Source organism: Xyrauchen texanus, chromosome 25 (assembly GCF_025860055.1).
Source record: "Xyrauchen texanus isolate HMW12.3.18 chromosome 25, RBS_HiC_50CHRs, whole genome shotgun sequence".
Classification (NCBI taxonomy): Eukaryota; Metazoa; Chordata; class Actinopteri; order Cypriniformes; family Catostomidae; genus Xyrauchen; species Xyrauchen texanus.
Window position 1 is genome coordinate 32,177,100 of NC_068300.1, and position 24,569 is coordinate 32,201,668.

Sequence of the window (24,569 nt, forward strand, 5' to 3'; positions counted from 1 at the left end):
CTGATACAGTTCTACTCAGCAGTCATTGAGTCTGTTCTCTGCATTTCAAAAACTGTCTGGTTTGGGGCAGCTATGAAATCGGACATCAGATGACAACAAAGGACAGTTTGGAATGCTGAGAGGACTATTGGGTGCCCCCTGCCCTCCCTTCTAGAACTGTATACTTCTAGAGTGAGGAAAAGGGCTGGAAAAATCACTCTGGACCCACTCACCCAGCTCATTACCTTTTTGAACTTTTCTACCTTTTGGATTGCACTACAGAGCACTGAGCACCAGAACCGCCAGTCACAGGAATAGTTTTTTCTCTGAGGCTATCCATCACGTGAACCGTTAAAACTGCCCCACTGAGCAATAATTATGTGCAATACACAGCTTAGTCTATTTATATTTATCCAACATACCAAACCTCTACATTCCCTTGCATCTGTATATAACAGATTTGTATTTGTACATTGTACTATATATATAGACTTATTGTGTATTTCTATATATACTTACTTTCTATTCACTTTTTATTTTTATTCTATATTTTTTCTTGTTGCTGTATTGTTTGTGCAATGGAAGCTTCTGTCACCAAGACAAATTCATTGAATGTGTAAGCATACTTGGCAATAAAGCTAATTCTGATTTAATTTCTCATCTTCACTTCAACCATACTTTTTTCTATTATTTTGGTGATAATGTTTTTTGACATCCTGTTGTGTTTTTTTGTTGTTGTTTTGAGAGGTGTTTTAAGGTGGAGGTAGCATAGAAGTCAGTGTTGGTTTTTGTCAGCTGTCATTACCATCACATTGCACCTTCAGATGGACACCCTGTCACCAAGCTCCTCGTAGGAAACCGCACCGTCGCTGAATAGAATAGACACACACCTGGTCTCCCTTCGCGTCCACTGACAGACTAGCAGAAACAGAACGCTATTCAGCTCATTGGCAAATTGATAGTGAAGGGTAGTGGGGGACGGTGCTTTGAAATCCATCCATGCTATTTTTATGACAGTTTGTGTTTAAATATATTTTGCGGCTGCTTGTTTGACGCGAGTGATTATTCCACACGCAGGGGAGCTGGTGTAAAGACACAATTAATTTCAGACTTCAGAAGTTTTTAAGGATGCTATTTATGTTTCTCCTCCTGTTGTCACGGTTCAAACACATGTCAGCACTTGAATTCCGTTCTCGTTTCCTGTGTTGACTTTAACAGGAGTGTTTTCTTTTAATTATTTGTCTATGATCTGTGCCTACGTGTGTTAGAGTGTATTGATGAGTTAATATGTGTTTATAGTGGCTTAAATAACAAAGTTTTAAGGCAGCAACATCATGCAAGGCCTAATTTGTAATATTAAATATATTATTCCTTCTAACGTAGAGGGTTTACACAGATAGTAGGACTGACACCCACAGGCCTACATAGAGTGTTGTGCTCCTGCTGGGTGCAAACCAAGGGACCTTATAAAACAACTTAGACAGAGACATTCACAAACACACAAGCACAGACATGTTGTATCAGTCTGATTATGTAAGATTGCTGGATACAATGTTTGGGTCCAAGTTCAGTTGGTGCTATGATCCATGACAGCCAAGTCTGAGTGTTTTTGTAGAGTGGTTTGGAAAATAGTATGATCACAATTTTTTTTTTGTCACTTCCATAGGCAGAGGTTTTTTTTTTGGCATAATGTTGACAAAAAATATTGCGACTCGTCCCTCCTTTTCTTAAAATAATAATAAATAAAAAAATAAAGGTTACAGTGAGGCACTTACAATGGCTAGCTACGCAAATGTACGTTTGTGCTTGTTGCTCCAAAATGTGAACTAATATTTTTGTAATAAATACGTATTCCCATTACTTGTATTTCGTTACTCCCCAACCCTGAGCACATATAACCGGACAGAGCATAGGCAGTGTGGTGGCCTTGTGCTCACATCTGCATACATGTTTTGCACAAAGTATGTTTCAGCCTGTATGATTCACATGTTTACTTAGATTTTTTAATGCACCGAAGTTGGTAAAAATGAAAGAAATCTCAATCTCAGGAAGTAAATTAATGTTGATTGCTAAATCTTGTGCTCAGCAGACAGATAAGTGTAATGTGATAGTAATTAGATATTAGTTTAGCAATAACTACTACTTAAAAATGCATTTATTTGCTTTATTCATACGCTCAAACAATGATTTCGGCTCTGGCTCCTTGTGTTAGGCCTTCCTTGGCCTTTGTCCCTCTAGCCTGGCTTTAATGACTGCTTATTATATGAATAAATAAATACATAAGAGGGCTAATGAAGTTTGAGCCCCATACTGGATGGGGGTGGGAGGTTGTTCAAGAGGTTGCAGGATAAAAGGAGCAGTAATCAGGAAGTCTGTATTGTGTCAGGCAGATTGGCAGACCTGCGGTGGCATACACGGAAGGTCGGACAGATAGGGCAAGAGAGAAAAGCAGCTTGATTCTGACACGGATTGTGGACGCAGAGAGTGGCTAAAGAATATCAGCCTTACATGTGCATACAGGAGCCTAAGCCAGGAGCTCTGCTACAGGCCAATGGGTTTAATCCACACAATCCACACACACGCTGCCCGACACACATTCCAATCTGGCCAAAGCGCTCAAACGCACACATGCGAAACACAAAATGGCGTGACTGTTGTATCTCGGATTAAAAGGTGAGAGACATGATTCAGATAGCAAATTTCTGAACTGACAAAGTCAGGGGGCTTAGGATTGCTACATTCAAACAGCTTTTTCTCAACACCAATAAAGAGAAAGAGATTTTTTTGTAAACCAGTTATTATTTTTAAAGAAAAGAGTGGGGAAAATAATGATTATTATAGTAACAATAATAATAATTATTATACTATTAATAGTTATTATTAAATATGCATTTATATAATTATATTTAGAATTATGAACTGTATCTATGTCTATTATATAGATAGACAGACAGACAGACAGATATTTCTATATATAATTATTTATAATTACATACATGTTAAATATTTATTATTATTAATATATATATATATATATATATATATATATATATATATATATATATATATATATATATATATATATATACACACACTGTATGTACAATTATAATAATTTAATAGATAAGTATTATTGTTGTTGTAATATACAGAAAATGTAATGACTCTTATCAGTGGCATCCAAAAGAAAATTAAATACACCCATGTTGCACCTGTCATCTAGGTAGGCTAAGCATAGGCCTTTTTAATAACATTGTTAGGCTGTTGCCCTCTGTATATTCAAAAATGACCAGGACACTTCACGGCTGTATGAGTTAAGCTGGAGCTGTCCAGGGTTTTATGGCGAGTGTGAGCGTTTAGGTTGCCTCATTTCCTGTATTTGACTCTCAGTCGACAGACACAGTGAGAGAGAGAGAGAGAGAGAGAGAGAGAGAGAGAGAGAGAGAGAGAGAGAGAGAGAGAGGAGGTTGGTTCCTGATACCGAGACACGGAAAAGCAGGGGAGGGAGAATTACAGAAAAAAGACGAGCGCGGAGAGAGGGACAGCGAGCGAACGGGGAAATTACACTGACGGACACACGCGCGTCGCGCGAGACAAACTGACTACTGACATTTTTGACGTGATCACTCAGTCTCAAACCTGTCAAGACCGACAAATTGGAGCTCCGAAGCCTCGACATCACGCTAACCCAGAACTCATGGGTTAACAGGTATGCCTCTCTCACCTTTACACACTATCACTAAGAGCAGTTCCATCCCTTCATACAGGCGGCCAAAGCTGCTTCAGCGTACACGTAGTACATTTGCATTGATAGTTGACTTGTCATTTGAATCTGTGGTAGAGATATGAGCTCGCGCTCGCTGACAGGTATTCAGCGCACAAGGTAAGTTCAAGTTGTGAGTTTCCGCGAGGCCGCAAATTGTGTCTTGAGTTGTGACAGCTAGCGAGTGCCATTGTTTTATTTGTTTACATTGAAGTGGATTGTGTGACAGCAACCTGTTTGACGTCTCCAGGTGAGAACATGTTCATGACAGATGATGCGCGCGCTGGGCTCGTGAGAACAGCTGTCAGATGTGCAGCGCAGCCATTCATTCAGCATCGACTTTTATTGGAGTGTTGAGAAGACTTTCTGTTTTTCTTTACCTGTTTAATTTAACATTTTACACAGTTTATTTCTTAACATTATTATACATTATTATACCTTGAAGATTTGAATCATATTTCCATCAAGTTTTAATCCCAAATTCATGTCCTTTGGGGGTCAGTGTTTGTGGTCGTGGCTTTTTAAATGAAAAGCTCACACAGCTTTGGCAGGCAGGCGCTTAACCCCCCTTCTTTCCTCCCCTCATTTAACCTCCAAAAGGGGAATTTCTCCAGCAGGAAATTTCTGCTGCGTCAACACCCTAAACCTAGTGTACTACCAGAAAAGGGAAGGGGATTTTTTTGGACACACTTTTCTATGATTTTATTTCCCGTACATCGAAACCTGGGTTCGCGCAGCTCTTCTCTCAACTTGAAGAGAGTGAAGTGTATTACACAATATTAATCTGCACTGTGAGGGAAAGCGTCATGTCTCGTTGTGTTACAGCGCTGCTCTTCAGGTTATTGTCTTTTTTCCCCCGTCTGCCCCCTTTAAAGCTGGTCAGTTCCGTCTTCCTCCATTTTCTCCTTGCTGACGGGTTGCTTTTATTGGGAGCGACCCCACTTGTTAGACTCACCGACGGCAGAACATCAGCAGTAATTGCGATATACTCGAACGCGCGTCTTTAAAATGATACATTCGATTCCAGCGCTTCTATAGTTACGCGCTACATTGTATCATTTAAACCTGTCAAAAACACTGTACCACTTAGTATTGATTGTGAGGCTTTTTTCGCGCCGTGTCGGGTTGGATTTGCTACAGGTACACCTGATTCTGACGAATGATTGCTTAGAACATGTGTTACTGCATATGCAAAAATGTCGCGTGAGCCACTCTCGCGTGAGGATAAGTGCTCAATTTAAAGCGCTAATTAATAATTATATGACAACATAGATAATTTAAGAACCGCAATTTCACGTTTTTAATTAGTTAAGTGCGTGGTTAAAATGTATTTATGCCTTTCGTATTAAGAGGTGACTGTCTGCAGTGCAAAAATGAGTCAGTTGAGCAGAAGAACTGGTTATGTAATGAACTGTCCTCATGACCATCTACACATAATGAAGCCTATGGAGACATGACAGGTTAACATGACAACTTCCTTTCCCCATCACTTTTATTTGTCTTCTCCTCCTCTCTGAAGCTCATGACTTCCATGTTAATGAAACAATTGGTAAATTAACCTGAGTTCTGACAATGACACCATCTATACTTATGTCCATTCAGTAGCTCTACAGAAAGTCCTGGATATTGTGATGTCTTAATGTTGATAGTATAGTAGTGATGGGTTAACGGTGTGTATTAAGGGTGCTGGCAGGTGTTTGTTGTAGCATGGAGGCCATCCCACCCTTCTCACTCCTGGAGCAGAAAACACACAATTTAGGGTAACAGAGCCCTCTAATACACCATGTGCTCTTTGCTAGGTGTGTCACTTTCCGAACCAGGGAAAAGGTTCTGTAAACCACCACACACAGCCTGTGTTGTTATATACTTCATGTTCATTAATGCTTCTTTCTGTATTATTGTGTGAATTTTTTAAATATCTCACTCTTCCACTTTTGATGAAAGTATAGTTGTCTGACACACGCAAACAGTATTTGTCAACTCTTCAGCTAGAGCTGTCATTCTAGAGGGCAGTGTTGGTGTACCAGAGTTGTTTCCAGGTGTTTTTGTCTAATGGAGAATCTCTCTCTCTCTCTCTCTCTCTCTCTCTCTCTCTCTCTCTCTCTCTCTCTCTCCCTCTCTCTCTCTCTGTGTGTGTGAGTGTATGTGTTTTTGTTTATGTATAAGTGGGAGAACATTTTAGGGTGGATGGGGGTTTTGATCCACAATGCCTATTGACTTCCTCACAGGTGTGGCTCTATTGTGTCAACAGAAGGCAGGGGAGGAGAACTGGTTCTTTCTGCATGGGGTAAAGGGAAGAGAGGGGCTGAAATAAGAGTAAAGAACAGTGCTGTGTTCTTGGAATTGTTTTAACAGAGCTGGAATATCATACTTGCTCTCATCTGGTGCTTGATAAGCTGTTAATGCACTGAATTATGTATGGCGGTACCTAAATCTTAAAGCTCAAGAAAAGGTGTAGGTTTTACAGTACATTCAGTATTTTGCTACATTTGTTTTTAATTTATTTTGCACGGCTCTCTGAAATAGGCCTACTTAAAAGATTGTTCCATGTTAAATGCAAGTTAAGTTAAATCCAAAGCATTTGTAGCATGATGTTGATTACCAAATAATAATAATAATAATAATAACTTCATTTATTGAAGGCACTTTCAATGGAAGTGAATGGGGTCAGTACATACATTTTAAAATACATATGGTTTCAAAAGTATAGGCACAAGATGTAAACATTATACATGTTAACATGATTTAAGTGTGATGAAATTGCTTCCAGGGTTTACCAGCGTTTTGTTATCATGCAATGGAGTAACTTTACACATGTAAGGCTAATAAGCGACTTTATCACACTAAAATCTCTTTAACATAAAATGTTTGCATTTTGTGGCTAAACATTTGAAACAATATATACTTTGTTTATGGACTGGTCCCGTTCACTTGCATTGTAAATGCCTTATTGTAACCGCCATTTTTGCTTCTTTTTCTAAGTCAAGTCAATTCAAGTCAGTTTTATTTGTATAGTGCCTTTCACAACACACATCGTTTCCAAGCAGTTTTACAGAAGATCAGGCATTAACAGAAGATTAAACTGTAATGTCTATAATGTTGATGAGTCAGCATTGTGTAATTAGATAAAATATGATTTTTAATTGTGTATAAAAATCAGTAATTAAATAATAATTGTATTAATAACCCCAGTGAGCAAGCCGAAGGCAACTGTGGCAAGGAACACAAAACTCCATAATATGTTGGTTAATGGGAGAAAAATATCCTTAACTGTGGGGGCCAGTTCCCCTCTGGCTAACATCATGAATATAATGTCGATATTACTTATGTATAGAGCACGTCATGGTTTAAAATGATTAAACTAGGTAAGTGTTAAGGGACAGTGTTTAAACATAGTTTTTGTATGAACTGTTAGATTAATGACCAATGTCTTTGAAGTCCATACTGGATTTACTGCAGAAGTTCACATAGATGCAATTGTCCTTGTTAATTGGCTGATGAAGGCTTTTGTTGGCAATTAGTAGTCTATGTATTCTATTATAAGAGCGTAGTCCATCAATAGACCGAGGTGATGCAGGCAGATATCGGTGAGGTGCATCGCAGTTGAACCTGGCAGGTAATTTCGGTGAGGTTCGGTATGGTCCATCCTAAATCTAAGATTCAGACAATGGCATATGAAGTATCCCATGTCTTATGATTGGAGTTGGCATCAGTTCATCCTCTGAAGTCTGAGTGAGATGTTTGGCTGGCACCGGCTGCATTTAGTCATCATCACACAGAGACACGTAGCAGTTGAGTCCAACACGAAGCATGAATGTGCTGGATCCAGCTGGTTCTGGTGACCTCAGGATAAGAGTTCCGAGGTTGAGACAGGGAAACATATAAAATAATATAAGCATAGATGCCATTCAATTTATTGCAGAGTTATCAATCATGATAAATATTTCTGGTTTCTGGTTCCAGCAGACTAAACTAAAGCAGCCTAATTGTGGGTTTATAAAAGAGGGACAAGTCAAAATTATTGTTGTGGTAATTAGCATTATGCCACAAATGCTGTTGATTGCTGTATTGAACCAGAGACTGTTTAGCCCAGGATGGAGCACTTGTATTAAAATGAATGGGATAAATTGTTACGCTCAATATGGCAGATGTAGAAAAGGAGGTATTGCCTGACAGTTAACTCAAGAATGTGAATGCGCATTAACAAAAATAGCTTTTTTTTTAAGCATGATCTGATCTTAAGAAGCACAAATTATTTTGTCAGATTTTACTGCTAATTATAAATATGTTTTTGATCATAATCTTTTAACAGTTCATTTCAATAGGGCTAAACTGAAATATTCTGACAGAGCAGAAGGCTCCTAAAGGCAAAAAGTATATTTTGGTTGACCGCATTCACGATCGCTCTGCGCACAGTATAAGTGATGCAAATTTCATCATGCGGCCCAGTTTTTCTCGACACACAGACGGCGTCCTCATCCTTGTGCATCCTCGGCACATGCCCCTGCCGTAGACTGTACATGAAAATAATCACAAAGTTATAGGGGTATGCGTCGAACGCATTTGTGTCAGCGCGTCAGATAATTATACTTTGAAAGGAAACGCAGACTGACTTTCACTGCACTGATTGGAGTGTTTTTGAGGCTGCAGTCACAGACTGCATCATACTGACATCATATATCAGTTTCTGTGAGGATATTCACATCCCTACTTGGACATTTTTAACATTCAATAACGATAAACCATGGTTTACAGGAAAACTCAGACAGCTTCGTCATGCCAAAGAGGATGCTTACAGAAGTGGGGATAAAATATTGTACAACCAGGCCAGGAAAAAACTTACTAAAGAAATCAGAGTGGCTAAAAGAAGCTACTCTGAAAAATGGTTTTCAACCAACGATACTGCATCTGTGGAAATGCCTAAAAAGCATTACCGAGTATAAGACACCTCACACTCATTCTGTAGAGAGTCAACAAATGGCTGATGAACTGAATGTGTTTTACTTCAGGTTTGAAATGCCCAGTCTCACACCCCTCCCCCGCTCTGATCTGCACACACTTCACACACACCAAAACCACCTGGAAACCCCTCCTCCACCCTCCTGCTACTCAGTCTGCACTTATGATCTGTGAGGAGGATGTGTGCTGGGTCTTTCGGAAAAAAAAGACTAGGAAAGCTTCAGGCTCAGACGGTGTTTCAACTGCCTGCCTGAAAAACTGCGCTGACCAACAGGCCCCTATCTTCACACAGAACTTCAATAGATCACTGGTGCAGTGTGAAGTTCCCTGCTGCTTCAAATGATCCTCCATCATTCTGGTCCCCAAAAAAACCCAAATCACAGGACTTAATGACTATAGAACAGAGCATGTGAGCGAAGCGAAGCAGTGTGACACTCTGCTCAATAACCAGCTCCATGCGTGTGTGCGCCGCTCAACTGCTCATGGCCCAAGCGCATGCTTTGCTCAGTACATGCTCACTGGTAAAAAAGCTTAAAGTCTGTTCGAGTGCTTTATGGCAATAATGAAAACATGGACTGGTACCAGAAAAAATATCAGGTAAAAGTGAATTAATTGTTTTTTAGTTATCTCCACGGAATTATTATACTGTAGATTAGATACATTAATAGGTTTCTGATTTAATGCTCTCAGACTTTGGGTCTGTAAATTAAAAAGAACAATTTCTCAAACGAATTGTATGTTCAGTTTTAAAGGGTGTATTAAGTTATCCAGCAAAGAGCGGTGAATGTTATTCTCTTTTTCAGTGTTGTTGCTTTATTAATATTCCCTACAATGTTATATGTACGAATCATATGCAATCTAAAGGACTGTGGTTATTTATATAATAATGATTATATTAGTACTATAGATACCATGTAGATACCCTTTGTTTTTCCTTGATATTTTTTAAAGCATTATAAAATGAATCTGGACTGTATATGCATCAAATGTTCATGTCTTGTGCATGCACTCTTTATATGTACAACAAGGTTTAACCATGGATTTAACAAATAAAAAATATTTGTCCTGCATAAAGTGAGATATATATATATATATATATATATATATATATATATATATATATATAAATTAGATGAAATCATGTTTAATGATCTTAAACAATACAAATGATTTAATTCACAAATTACACTGCCTTCATTTAAGAAAAGTTATTTTTTTCAAATGTACAATCATTTATAGCTTTTTTTCTCTGCGCATGAATGCAACAAGTGATGTCGAAGATGTTATCTGTAACAACTAATCTAGAGTAATTTTTTTTACATTTCACTTATTGTTAAGGTGTGGATTTGGCTTTGGGAAACTGACCAGCAGTTATGTGCCACTTTATTCTGAAGCAAAAATCGAAAGCAACAAGCTGTCGATTAAGTGAGATAATTCCGCTTTGAAATTCTCTAAGCGAGAGCAGAAATCTTTACTAATCAAATGCTCAATTGTTCAATGGAGCAATGAAAGCAGAATGCACCATTTTGATGCAGGGATTTTTTTGTGTGTGTGTGTTCGCTGGGATTCAAGGAAAAATGTTTGCCAATATACAGTATTATTAAGCTTACATTTTCAGTTGAGTATGCTCTAACATTCGCAACCCTGCAGAACTGGGCCTGCATCTAGCTGGCAGCTGCACTGACATGATGGCAAAACAACAAGATACATTACTTAGCTATTAATTTATTATCAAATAGTAGTGTAGCCTACTAGCTCTCTTTTTGCTGCACATATTCTCTGTCAATGTGACACATACGATTCCAAAATGAATATTTGCTAATTCTCACAGTCTCTCCACATTCCACACTCCCTTTCGAATTTCTCGTTCTTAACTTTGATTTATACTTTGCATTTATTTAGGCTATAAGGTTTGCAACTTCACTAAAACAATGTTTGAGCTCCATAACCTCAGACCTATTGCTTATTTCGCAGATTCCCAAACCAGCATATCGCGAAGCGCATTCTGGGTTGAGCGAGCGGCCAGAGCGTGTGGAGCGGAATCTTCAAAAAGGCAGTTGGAATTATCACCGCTCCGCTCCGCTCTGCTCACATGCTCTGCTACAGAATGCTCCAAAGTCTGTATCATGAAATCTAAATGTCTGATATGTTGCTTCTCAAGTAAATGTATCTTGCTTTATGGATTTTTTGTCTATTTTAAATGGAAAATAAGACAAAACATTTTTGCAGTGAATTTCTTTACTGAATTAAACTTAATAAAAGTATTTTTTTTTTTTAATAAAAGTAGTTTTTCCCTTTAATTCAGTGAATGTAAATTAGAGGTATTTTTAAAAGACGATTTTGTCCTCTTTATTGTTAGTAAGCACGTTTAATACAACATTTTAAGTCTTGGCACAAGCTGAATAATTGGTTAAGAGCTAATGATTAATCGTTGCAATAGTTGGCAAATAGTCGAATGTTCTGATAACTTTATATTCATTGGTATTATGTGGTCGGTGGCGAGTGATCAGACTCTGGTCGCTGCCATCTCACTTGATGTAGTGGAGGCGTTTGATATTGTAGAATGAGATTATCTCTTTAAGATTTTGGAAATAAAAAGGTACTTTTATTGGATGGATTGGGTTACTTTGTATATACCTGGTGGCGGCATTGCAAACAAGTGGATTAGTTTCAGATTGTTTTGCTCTGGAAGGGGGTGCCCGGCAGGGTTGCCCTCTTTCCCCATTATTATTCTGTCTTGCCATGAAACCATTAGCTGCAGCTATAAGAAGGGGGAATGGTTTTTCAGGGGTGGTGGCGGGAGGTATGGTGCATAAGCTTTTGTTTTGCACAGATGATATCTTGTTATTCGGCTCTGACACAGCAGGATCTATGTCCTGCCTCCACAGCATTATTAATTCCTTTTTATGAGTTCTTGGGATACAGAGTCGATTGGTCTGGGTCCGGGTCTTTGGCTCTGATGGCATGCTGCCCAGTTGTGGCTTTTCTGCCAGGCGCCTTCCAGTGGCCAAAACAGGGCATTGGGTGTTTGGGCATTTTATTCCCTGCAGACATGTGTGATTTAGTTTGAGTTAATTTTGACCCCTTGATGTAGGGGTTTTCGAGCGGTGTGGGCAGGTGGGCTTCATTGCATTTGTCTATGATTGGGAGGGTTGGAATTGTTGAAGTGAGTTGTGTTCCAGGTTTCGGCTGCCTGCTGCGGTCTCTACCTGTGGATGTTCCCCTCCCTTGTTTCGAGCAGTTTGGTGGTGTGGTGGGTTCCTTCATTTGGAGTGGTGGATAACAAAGATTGCATTTTGGTGTGTTGCGTGGGCGGGGGAGGGCTAGGCCTGCCTGGGATTTTGCTTTGTTGTGCGTTCGGTCTCATTAGTTTGGCTCATTGGTTGCTTCCACTTGGGGGAGCCCCTCCCTGGTTTTGTGTTGAGCGGGAGGTTCTTGGTCATTTGGAGGGTTGGGTCCTGACCAGAGTTATGATCGGTGAACAAATCATCCTCGGGGGGTGGAGGTCGCCTGGGCCGCCCTCGATTCAGGAGTGGTATGGGGAGATGGGCAGGGTGGCGGCATTTGGGGAGGTGATTTTTAAAGGGCTGGGGAAGTGGGATTTGTTTGATGGGAGGCGGGGTAGATGTTTGGCTTTTTTGGAGGGTTCTCGGGGAGGGGCAGTGGAGAAGCATTTCTAGTTTAGGTGTGTATGTGCATTCTTGTTGTTTTTTAAAAGTATAATTTTTAAAAGTTTTTTTATTTTTAGTTTATTTTTATGTTCTAATTGTTGGTGACCACTGTAGTGCATGTTTGCGTCATGTGGGTGGTGGTGTTCGGGGGAGGGTTTAATGTATATCATTGATTCTGTATTTTATGTTAAGTTTGTTTATCTTATGAATGGAATCAAAAAAATTGCTAATAACAAAAAAGAATTGTTAGTTGCAGCCCTACTGCTGACATGGCCGTCATTGAGTCTGTCCTGTGTACATCTATAACTGTCTGGTTTTGTTCAGCCATCAAATCAGAGAGAAATAAACTACAACGGACAGTCAGGACTGCTGAGAGGATTATTGGTGCCCCCCTGTCCAACCTCCAAGACCTGTACATCTCCAGCGTGAGGAAAGGTGCAGGTAGAATCAATCTGGACCCCACACACCCTGCCCACTCCCTCTTTGAACTGTTGCCCTCTGGCCGGTGCTACAGAGCACTGAGCGCCAGGACACAAGAACAGTTTTTACCCTCAGGCAATTTTCTTCATGACAATTAAACTGCCTCAGGACTCCCCCATAGTGCAATAATGTAAATATATATCTCATGTACATATGTAAATTCACAACTTTAATTCAATAACTGTACATACCCCTACCTTACACATACATGACCACTTGCACATGTACATACACTATTCTGTTATATGTCCTATTATTTGTATGTCTGTTTATACTCTTATCTTGTTTTATTGTGTCTCACTGTAATGTTCTGTGTGCACTTGTTTCTCCTATCACCCAAAAAATTCCTTGTGTACGTGAGAACACTTGGCCATAAAGCTCATTCTGATTCTGATACTTAATACTTAATTCTTATTAATATCAACTCTTGAATTTCTGAAGACAAAAAAAACAAACAAAAAAATACATTACGTTACATTTTAAATTTTAAAAGAAAAACTGAAAAAAAGAAAAACTTGCTCCATAATAATTATAAAAATGTACCATATTTCCTCACTTCCATGGTTCGTAACTATGGTTTCTGTACAAAGAAATATGGCATGTTTGTAATAAAACAGTAGTAAAATACATTTAAAAACTATTTCTACCTTATTACAGGAAATCCGTGATTCATTTTTGTAAGGTTTGTGATTGTAAAGGATTGAAAAACCTTCAAATACAGTATATGACAGTGTTTTCATCTGTTTTCTTTGTCAGTGCTGTTTAGAATGTGTTAATATGATTTTAATTAGTTTAATCATTGAGACATTTGGAGTTTTGCAACAGAGAATTCTGTGGCGCATTCAAACGGGTTTCACGATCCGCACTTTTCATGAGGGCGCCTTCTTCCCTCTGTGCTCTTCAAAGGCACAAAATGCTCAGCGCTGCTGCATGGGCGAGACCAGTCTGCGAATAAACGTATTTGCTTTGCACTTGCGTAACTTTTTCCATACTGATGTGCTGATAATTGATCCAGGTAATGGCAAGCACTGCTGATAATGATCTGTGCTGCTCAGTTAAGACCGGCCCATGCGTAAATGCACCTGCTGTGCATGTGCACATGCCGTTCAATCCAATGAGCCATGCTGAAAATTGCCGCAGAAAGTTTCTTTCCTCATTAGGAACGGGAAAAATAAGGTTAGGATGACAAGGGAAGGCTCATGAATATTCACGCAGAAAGCACTAACTGATTGGTCAGTGAGATGTTCTGTTCGCCTGCCATCCTACATTTCTGAAATTAGCTCACGGACAGGTGAGCTAATTTCAGAATGAGGTCTTATTTGGCCCGCGGGCCTCGAGTTCGACACCTGTGATTTAAAGGGTGGTTAACGTCAGCAAATCCACTATATTGGAGTTTGTTATAATTGTTTGTGTTCTTATAATGCTTACGTTTACTTGTTTAGTGTGTGTGTAGACTTGTGAGTGTATCTAGAGGGAGGCTCAAACGGTTAGTTAAACAAGAAAGTGCAGTACATTGTTTATTCGGGGTGGTTGCGGTTGTCAATATGAACATTTGCACAGAAAGGGATAGAAAAGATATGGGGGAGGAGGTAGCTGATGGTGTAGAGGGATAGAAAGACAGAGGGATATAGAGAAGGGGTAGTTCAACTGGCCTATGTGTGTGCTTGTAAAATATGGGGGGTCACTGTATGGAGGTGCAAGCTGACACGACACAGTTGAGCTCTAAGAGTGTGTGTGTGTGTGTGTGTGTGTGGGTGGGTGGAAGATGGCTGCTCTCCCCAGGCTGTGGGCTGTGTTGTGTGGGTAACAGGTTAGAAAGCATGAACCAGCTACAACACTGGGGACCAGCTTCTCCCCCACACTGTAGAGGCCACACAAAGCCCAATATATATGTGTGAGTGCTCACATGTTGATCCGTCTTCATTTATTCTATTAAATAGCTTAGAAACACACTCATGAATACCATACATAAAACATCTGTATGGCATTACATGACAAGTTGATCCATGTCTTGTATTTCACTTCCTCCTTGATTCACATACGTTTTTAAAGTTAAAAGCAAACATGACTATTATATAACACAATCATTTTTAATTGTATTTTTACACCCTCACAACAAATGTTGTTAAAGTGGATTGTGGAAGTTCTTTTCGGATACATACAGGTGTGCTTCACTCAAACACAGGTGTTTGGGTGCCAGTGAGTCTGAATGTGTGTGTGCGTGCGTGTGTGTGTGTGTGTGTGGAGTGACAGCTGTGTTCATCTACAACTTAGATGTGTTCATCCCCCTAGATTAGGCACTCGTTAAACCAGAGCCGACCTTCCTGGAATCGCCCCAAAAAGACCTGTGTCCTCTGGTGCCTTTTGAAAATTTCAGTGGGGGCTCTTAGGCTGTGTTGAAAGCCCTGGTGGTGGAAGCGGACTGAAAAAAGCCCCTGGAAATGAGATATCACACCCTGGGCGAGTGCCTCGCAGGAGGATGTGGTCTTGAGGTTTTTGTCCTCTTTTTTTTTTACTTTTCTCCTTTTGTTCTTGCTCACATTCCCTCTGTCTTGCTGTCCACCTTGTTGTATGTTTGGTAAAGTCTTATAGTTCTCCCCAAAACACAAACTTATTTACAACACCCACCAGTTGCACTTTGTAGTTGCTAGTTTACTTTCTGACCACACTTGGTCTTAAATACAGGATGTTTACACACAGGGAGGCATGGTAACTTACCAGTTAAAACCATACTTGTCTTCATCCTCCTCTACCCCTTTAACATAGTGATTAATTGTTTAGAGTAAGCAGACTTTATCATGTACATCCCTGCTGTGCTTTAAGTGCAAGTATTAAAAGTTGTACTAATTGTTCATTTTATGTTTCCTCATGTTATCTTCAGATATGTTACAAGATGTTGGTTAGTTTTGCACTGGTGTGCAACAAGTGGTATGTTTCACTTTACAATTACAAAATATGATTTTATGTCTTTTAATTAAAGCCCACTAATGGCATGTGAGATGGGTCTTTTTGTCAGTTGAGTTGCAGGAGACTTAAGCAAATCTCCATTTGCTTTCCCCTTTTTCCATTAAGAGCGTAACACACGCTGTGTGTTCACTGTGAAGCGCATAGTCCTTGCAGACTATGTTTAGATTATTAAATCTAGGTGGGTACCAATCAATCCTAGATTCAGGGGCGATGGTTGTTGACTTTAGGAGAGCACAAGGTGAACACACTCCGCTGAACATCGACGGCTCCTCTGTGGAGATCGTCAAAAGCACCAAATTCCTTGGTGTTCACTTGGCGGAGAACCTCACCTGGTCCCTCAACACCAGCTCTATCACCAAGAAAGCCCAGCAGCGTCTCTACTTTCTTCGAAGGCTGAGGAAAGCACATCTCCCAACCCCCATCCTCACTACATTCTATAGAGGGACTATTGAGAGCATCCTGAGCAGCTGCATCACTGCCTGGTTTGGGACTTGCACCGCTTCGGACCGCAAAGCCCTGCAGAGGATAGTGAGGACAGCTGAGAAGATCATTGGGGTCTCTCTTCCCTCCATCAAAGACATTTACAAAAAACACTGTATCCACAGAAGCAACCAGCATTGTGGACGACCCCACACACCCCTCACACAAACTCTTTACCCTCCTCCCATCTGGCAAGAGGTACCGAAGCATTCGGGCCCTCACGGCCAGACTGTGTAACAGCTTCTTCCCCAAGCCATCAGACTCCTCAATACTCAGAGACTGGTTTGACACACACGTTTCCTGAGTTGCACTTTAATTACTGTCACTTTATAACTGTCTGCTACCTCAATAACTGCTATGTGCATAGAACATTATCTCATAGTATGTTATGTTTACATTTTTAGAAACTGTCATCTTTTTGCACTACTGAGTACTGGTCGGCGCTGCACTGTCTATTGTCCTGTTCATTGTCAGACATTTGTTGTACTGTCCTGTACTTTTTGCACATGTTTGCACGTGCACTTTATATAGGTATATATAGGTTTTTTTATATAGGTATTTTATTTCGTTGTGTTGTCTCAAGTGGTCCTATGTTGGTCCTTTGTTGTTTTTATGTAGCACCACGGTTCTGGAGGAACGTTGTCTCGTTTTGCTGTGTACTGTACTAACTGTATATGGTTGAAACGACAATAAAAACCACTTGACACTTGACACTTGATCTTTTTTCAATTGCATCACGCACAAAATCACACATACACCACTACCCTACTGAATGAGCACTTTCTCAGTCATTGAAACATGTCATTGCATTGAACTGAAACTTTCAGACATGTTATAATTCAGATTAATATGTTTTAAAAATATGTATGAATTGCATGAGTATGAATTGTAAGGTGCCCATTTTCAAGACTCATTACAGTAGTAATTCTGACTCGCTGTGCAGTAAGACACGAAAAGGACAAAGACACTGCCATCAGATGCAAAAACGAATTAAATGAGAAATACTGTAAACATGCAAATACATATCTGAGGATATGTGATGTAGCAAGAGTTGTGACAATCAGGCAGTGTGTGTAGCGATAGAGACAGTTTCATCGATCAGATGCGCCCCCAGTTTCACTCTTTCCAACATGCTTGCTCTCTGTCAATCAATCATGTGTGCTCAATTTCTTCACGCAGTTGCTCAATAATCAGTGATTTGCGTTACAACAAATCTCCAAAGATGTTATTCAAATCATAGATATTAATGATTTCTCACTGGAGCAGTTTTGGAGCTTGTAGTGGATATATCTCTCTTATTTTTGAACATATCTTCTCTGTGTGTGATGCTCTCGTGGTGTTTACTGGTTGCCAGAATAATTATAATAAATAATAATTCCTTACATTTATATAGTGCTTTTTTGGGCACTCAAAACACTTTACATAGTAAAGGGGGAATCTCCTCAACCACCACCAGTGTTCAGCATCCACCTTGATGATGCAACGGCAGACATAGTGCACCAGTACGGTACACCAGTTATTGGTGGAAAGGCGAGTACAGTGATGTAGTCAATTCATATGTATAGAGGATTATTAAGAAGCCATGATGGATAGAGGCCAATGGGCAAATTTGGCCAGGACAACGGTGTTACACCCCTACACTTTTTGCCCTGGGATTTGAGAATTGCCCTGGGATTTTTAATGACATTTAATGTGAGTCAGGACAGCGGTTTAATGTTTCATCCGAAAGACAGAGACGTTTTACAGTATAGCACCTCCATCACTATACTGGGGCATTAGGACCCCCCTCCTGGCCTCACAAACAGCAACCGTAGTTTTCGCCAGGAGGTCTCCCATCCAATTACTAGTAAGGCTCAACCCTACTTAGCTTCAGTGAGCTATCAGGCGAGAGTTGCAGGGTGATATGCTGCTGGAAAAAGTCAAAGATCTTTGATAGTGACAACAGAACTATTCATAACTGTTTTCAATTAATATACTGTAAATGTTACCATTTTACAATGAAAGTAAATTGAATGGAATTTTACAGTGTGGGGCATTAACATATAACTGCAGCATATAACTTGCACATGCATGGCAAAGGAAATTTTAAAAAGGAAATTTGGTAATCGGATCGGTATCAGCTGATCACAGTGTTAAAACATTGGTGAACGTATTGTCCTCAAATTATTGATAGGTGCACCACTAATTAAATCGCAGCATTTACTACCATTTGACTACCGTCAAATACTGAAAAACCTTTATGTCAAAAAGAAAGCTCAATTTTACTTGTGTAAAATCCTGAAATAATAAAACAATTGTTGACAAAAAAGTAGAGAGATATAAAATCAATGTAGCTCAGATAATTTGGTCATTGACAAATTTAATAAGACATTTTCTAGTTCATACCTTGACTATTCAAATCTTGGCAAATCTGAACAAAATTTGTGATATTGTTGAGATCTCTTCTGAAACTCTGTTGGAGACATTGAGTATTATCACTCCTTCTTGTGCTTTCATTGTGCTCTTATTTTTCTCTATGTCTTTCTCCTTTATGCCCCACAATAAATGAAGAAATCGGGTATACATTAGCATTCAGCATTGGACAGGGAGGTCATTACCATATCAAGTGTTCTCAGGTGAATCTGTGTATAGTCGGTTGTCCATCCTCCACAGCACTTCTGTCTGTCTCCTAAAAGCCCTGTTTATTTTTCAGATGATGGTTTAGTCTGTGTCTATACTTTTCATCCCATCCTGTCTGCCAAGAGCTAGCCATTAAAGGAGGGTGGAGACGCTCCCAGCCTAACACATTTACCCCACAATACCACAGAACACTTTTCCTTCTTGCTGTTAAGTTCGGAGAGCCGATGCAGCCCCATATCATTGCTAGGGAGAAGGTTTTCTTTCTTCAAGACCTTGTAGATCCTTGTCTTGTCCAAATTCCCAAAACCAAAAGTTGAGATGGTTTGAGTTCATGTTGGACATGTCTCACTTCCCCAAATCCCAAATCGTCACATAAACTATTCAAGAATCTGTGCAACTGGTTTTAATTCAGTATGCGATGGCAGCGTCCACTAGGTCTGCACTATTTCAGCACTTAGGAGGTAGTATTAGAAATGTAATGGACACTGGAAGCCCTCTGTTTTTCCAAATTTGTTGTATGATGTCCTGATCTGTATTAGTCCATTATCAAGGGTCTGTAATCCTGAGAGGAGTTCATTGCCAAGTGCTAAAATGCTGTTAACAAGGCATGTTTAACATTCAACACTTCCCCCTCAACATACAATTATTCTGCTACTCTCTATATTAGCATGTAGAGTTTGCCTGCATGTTTTTAATTGAACTGATCTGCCGGATGCCAAATCAACTTGTCTCTGTTAATTAGTTATATCTTAAAAGTGCTATCAGAACATTAAATATTCATCACAGTGAAGAAGTACATTTGTGGTGGATGGCTAAGTGTCCAGTATGGTTAAACCCTAAACCAATTGTGACAAGAGAAACTTGCTTTCGTATTCTGGCAGTTTGCAGTAGTGTCTGTCTTGCTGTAATTTTCCCCTGGCTTGTCAGATGTCAAAGTGCTTCAATGAAACTTGCATTAGCACACTATGACAGTACACAAAAATTGCTTTGGGTGGAACATCTGAATCCATGTGTCAGTTTGTTGGACGATGTCAGTCCATTGTGGACTGTGTCCTTCATGCTTCGATCAACAGATCCAGCTTTTCACCCCTGCCAAACCAATGTGCACTTGACTGTCAATCCTGGAAAAAGTGGTGTTGAAAATGTGTCCTTCATGGCTCCATTTTTATTTTTGTGGTACCTAAATTAAATAAGAACCCTGATCCCACTCTGGTTCCAGTTTCCACGCCCCACTCTCCAAGACAGACCACCCCTGCTGCCAGGTGATCTTACAACAGTGCCAAACTGCACAAGAAAACTCAGAAATAGTTTTAGGGAGGAATAGGTTAGGTGTGAACCTGTAGCGGCCGGTGTATTTCAAGAGGGAGAAAACACAGACTATGTTTTTTTGTGATTGCAATGTTGCTCCCAAAAGCTGCTCAAACTACTACTCAAACAATTAATTTTTTTAACAATTAAGTAACTATGCACAAAAAATTTTGCGCCACAAAATAGTCAACATATCTGATTATGAAAGCTGAAATAAATCTGTTAAGACGGATTGCAAATAAATGTGCATTTGTCTCTGAGCAGCGAACCCTGTGCTTAGCAGCGGTGCTTTTACATTTCATAGATTGTCAATCATGTACATTACCGTTACAATTATTAGCCTTTTGTTATGAAGTCCCACCAATTTAAGAGCTCAACCAATCATATAAAAAAGCCAGTCTTTGATGCAGGCTTTCAAAAGAAGTCCACTGTCCAATAGGCAATCAAATGCAGATCCAATTAAAATAGCAATTACTGTGTAAAGCTGCTTTATAGACTCCCAAATAAGTACGTCATCTGGGCAGGACCTAAAATGACATGCTAAGAATCTCGTCAAACCAACATTGATCTTTTCCACCATTGATTTGAATGGTACAGGTATTTGCCATACACTCCCATTAAAGCACTGCTTCAATAGCGCTCTATTATGGGCTGTGCAACAACTGACTTATATAGGCATATTTATGAGTGTTTTAATGTACTAATAGTCTATAGCTGCCATAACTATTAGACTGCCTGCATGCTAAAACTCACGCTAAAACTTTTCCTTCTTATTCATCCCCTTTAAAGCACCACAACTACAGTCATCAAAACACCACTTTTGTAACAAATTAACTGCCTTAAATAATACATTTCAAGATAATTACTGTCTGAATTCAAATCGCTTGTATTGAGCAATGTTGCTGTTAGTGAGGATGATGATAGCTCCATGCAATAAAATGTTTTGTAAGGTATAATGTACAGCTAGCCAGTCATTATCACAAAATAAACCCAAACAGGGTAATCAGGATCTTGACATGGAGCGGAGTGGTCTTGTATCACCCTGAAGTGGTTTATTTTAAGATACTGACCGGCTGACTGTAGATTATCCTTCTTATTGCATGCCTGCTTGTCAATAAATCATTAAATGGACATGAAATAATGATTTGAGTTCAAATGTAATTATTATGTAAAAAAAGAGACAACTGAGTCTCCAGAAACAGCTGAATTCCTCCTCCTGTTTGCATCAGAGATCTGTTGGTAATTATATTGTGAAAATGACTACCGCTCATGACTCCTTGCCAAATGAATAAATAAATGGACATGAAAAATTTATTTGTGTTTAAATAATTTTATTAGCTTACTTGTAGAGATCGCAGGGTTGTACAAGAAGTAGCAAAGAATACTCACAGTACCTGGATATCTGAGGAAATATCACTTTATCCCCTGTTGTCCAGTCAGAAATATCAGTCCTCTGGATGGTACAATTGACCAATTTGAATCAAGTATTCCAGAGTGCCATGATATAAAATTATTTAGCTTGTTTATTTGGTGAATATCTGCATATCTGTAAAGTTCTTCTAGCAAGTCAGTCCACTGGCAGCCATCTTTGGAATGCTCTTTCGAAGATAATTTCCAGTCATGAGAGTGCAGTTCCTATCTACTTGAATGGGGGAACACCTCAAAAACAGTTGGCCAAGATTACGATCAAAAAACATATTTAAAATCTGACTACACTGAATCATAAATTGTGCTGCTTTACCTGAGATTATGCTAAAAAACCCACAATTTTCCCAGCTTGTATAGCTAATGTGCATGCACATTCCAGAGTTGATTGATAGGTGATGTTTCTATCTAAAAGGTGATTGGCTATTTTACCTGTAAGGCAGGAATTCCTTTCTACACCTGTTGATCATTGGGCATTCCAATTTCTCCCATAAATTTTTATAGAGTTGGTCCGTCTCTGCTAAATAGTCTCTGATATCTGTCCCTATTGAAGGCCTGCTTTTAGCATCTAATTTATTGCTAAGAAACGCACCAGCCTTATCATACAGGGCTTTCTTAACATGGACCAGTCGACTAGCCATTCAGACAACCCACCTTTTAGTCAATTTTGAAAATGTGTATTTTATAAAAGACCAGCTTCAGCTTGAATTTTCATGCAGGTCCAGGCTGATTTATGCTAGTTGGTGCTGTTCTAGCAGAGAATGAGCTTTTTAGTGAAACTAGTTGACCAAGGGAGGCTTTCTGGTTCAGCTAGTACTCAGATTTAAAAAAAGATATGTTATCAGTGTTTATTTTTATGGTTTAGAGGCCTTTTTCTTGTTTTTTAAAAGGAACAAGAGGTAGGCACAGAAAAGAATGTCCTCTTCCTCTCCCAACCCACCCAAGGGTTTGATCAGAGAGAGTGTTGGACACTCAATACCGCCACCTCACAACGTGGGAATGTGTGACTTTCTTTAAAATTAGGTTTGTGAGGTGGGCGGTGTCGCAGAATGATTGTGATCACCAGAACAACATGCTTGCCTTGTTATTCCTAAATGCAGTATGTGACATATCATATTTCAGTTGGTCATATTGTCTGTTTAATAAAGTGCTTTTAGCATACTCATGTTAGAAGGTTAACAACCATTTGGCCAAGGTGCCGTACGATTAAATGTACAAAAGAAGGAAAAACAGACAGTATGGGACAGGAACAAAGCATCTGGTGACAGGGTTGAATCTTGGCCACACTCGTGGTTGCCATGGCAACACAAGCCTGGGTAAAAACACTGGCTATTGTTAAGCTATACTTGATTATCAAATATGAAATAAAAGTAGCTCTTAGATGTCATGAATTATTTAGTATGGTTATATCAGCAAGAAGGAAGTTGATATGTAATATGAGTTCATATAAATCATATTCAAATCTGCTATAAGACTTGTTAGACCCACACAATCACTAATCTCATGGACTCTCATTCTCTTTTTCTCTATCTCTGCTCTGTCGCTCACTCCTCTTTTTCTTGCCCCATATTTTGATTACAAATCGTAAAAGTAGAGCCACTGTTCTGTTTTCTCTGTAGCTCTCCATCTATTTCCTCCCCAGTCCTCATAGGGACAGAGACAAAAATAGTCGAGAGAAATGTCGATCAAATATTTAATTGAATATTCGAAGGTAATGATAAGTAATAACAATCTAAGTAAAAATGGTCTATTTTACACAATATGTGTGTGTGCATATTACTGTTTACTAGATTATTGTGTAATTAGCTTATCAACAAGCTAACTGCAAATGCTATTGGAATCAATTGTGATTCGGATCTCCTGTGCACTACATGTTAGTGGTGCTATCTGTGTAGCACAAGAAGATGCTGCTTATGTAGACCATTTCCAATCAGTCACGTTTGAGGGGCTGTTTCAGATAGTATGCTGTCTTAGAAAGTCACTGCCTGCAGTAGACAGCAAGTTCACTAGCTTTTGGGACAGAACTGTAGTGTGAGTAAAGTTAACAGAGACTATAAACAAACATGGAAGAGTGTTTGAATGTCATGATCAGCAATTTGAAGAGGTGGAATACATTTTATTAGTAAACGGAGAGGCCACACTATCCTCTGTCCCGCTTTCTTTCTTTCTCTTTCTTTCTTTCTTTCTTTCTTTCTCAGTTTATCTGTCAATTTCTCTGCCACCCTCTCCTATTCTCTCCCCATCAGTTTTAGTATTTGGCGAGCTGTTAGTAAGGGGTGATACAGCATGGATGGTTTTCAGAACTATGCCAGTGTTTTGTTGACAGCCCAGCAGTCACGCTATAGACACCCCCTCCTATCTGTCCACCTGCTCTCTCTCTCTCTCTCTCTCTCTCTCTCTGTTTGAGTCATTGACAGGAGACAATGTTCCTGATGATGACAATTAGCTTCCTGACAGACACCTCATGCCAGGACATGTTTGTTTGTGTGTGTGTATGTGTGTGTGTTAGTTTTAATCTGGAACTTTAAAAGCCTGTTAAATCTAACTTTTAAAGAGATCCTTAGAGAAAGGATGTTTAAAGGTCCCCTGACATGCTTCTTTTTGTAGGCTTTGATATAGGCCTTAGTGGTCCCTAGTACTGTATCTGAAATCTCTTTTACAAAATTCAGCCTTGGTACAGAATTATAGCCACTACAAGCCAACCCATAATGAGCTTTCCTTCAGACGTGCCGTTTCGGTTTCTGTAGTTTTAAATGCTAATGAGGAGGAGAAAGGCGGGGCAAGGTGTAGTGTGGGTGTGGTCTTGACCAGCTTGCGGCAACAGTACCATGCATGTTTACATTGGATATAGTGCAATGGCACTTAGTCACGCAGTCGTTCAAGCGTTTCAGTTTGAATCAGAATCAGAATGAGCTTCA

At 39.5% G+C, this 24,569-nt stretch overlaps 1 protein-coding gene across 2 annotated transcripts in view; it reads left to right on the top strand.

The window, feature by feature from the left end:
- Window positions 1-3,453: 3,453 nt before the first annotated feature.
- Window positions 3,454-24,569, top strand: part of zbtb46 (zinc finger and BTB domain containing 46) — a 118,204-nt gene continuing 97,088 nt past the window's right edge. For both annotated transcript variants that reach the window (XM_052090716.1, XM_052090717.1), the window contains exon 1: window positions 3,454-3,688. The gene's annotated coding sequence lies outside the window, so the exon portion shown is untranslated. The remainder of the gene's footprint in view (window positions 3,689-24,569) is intronic.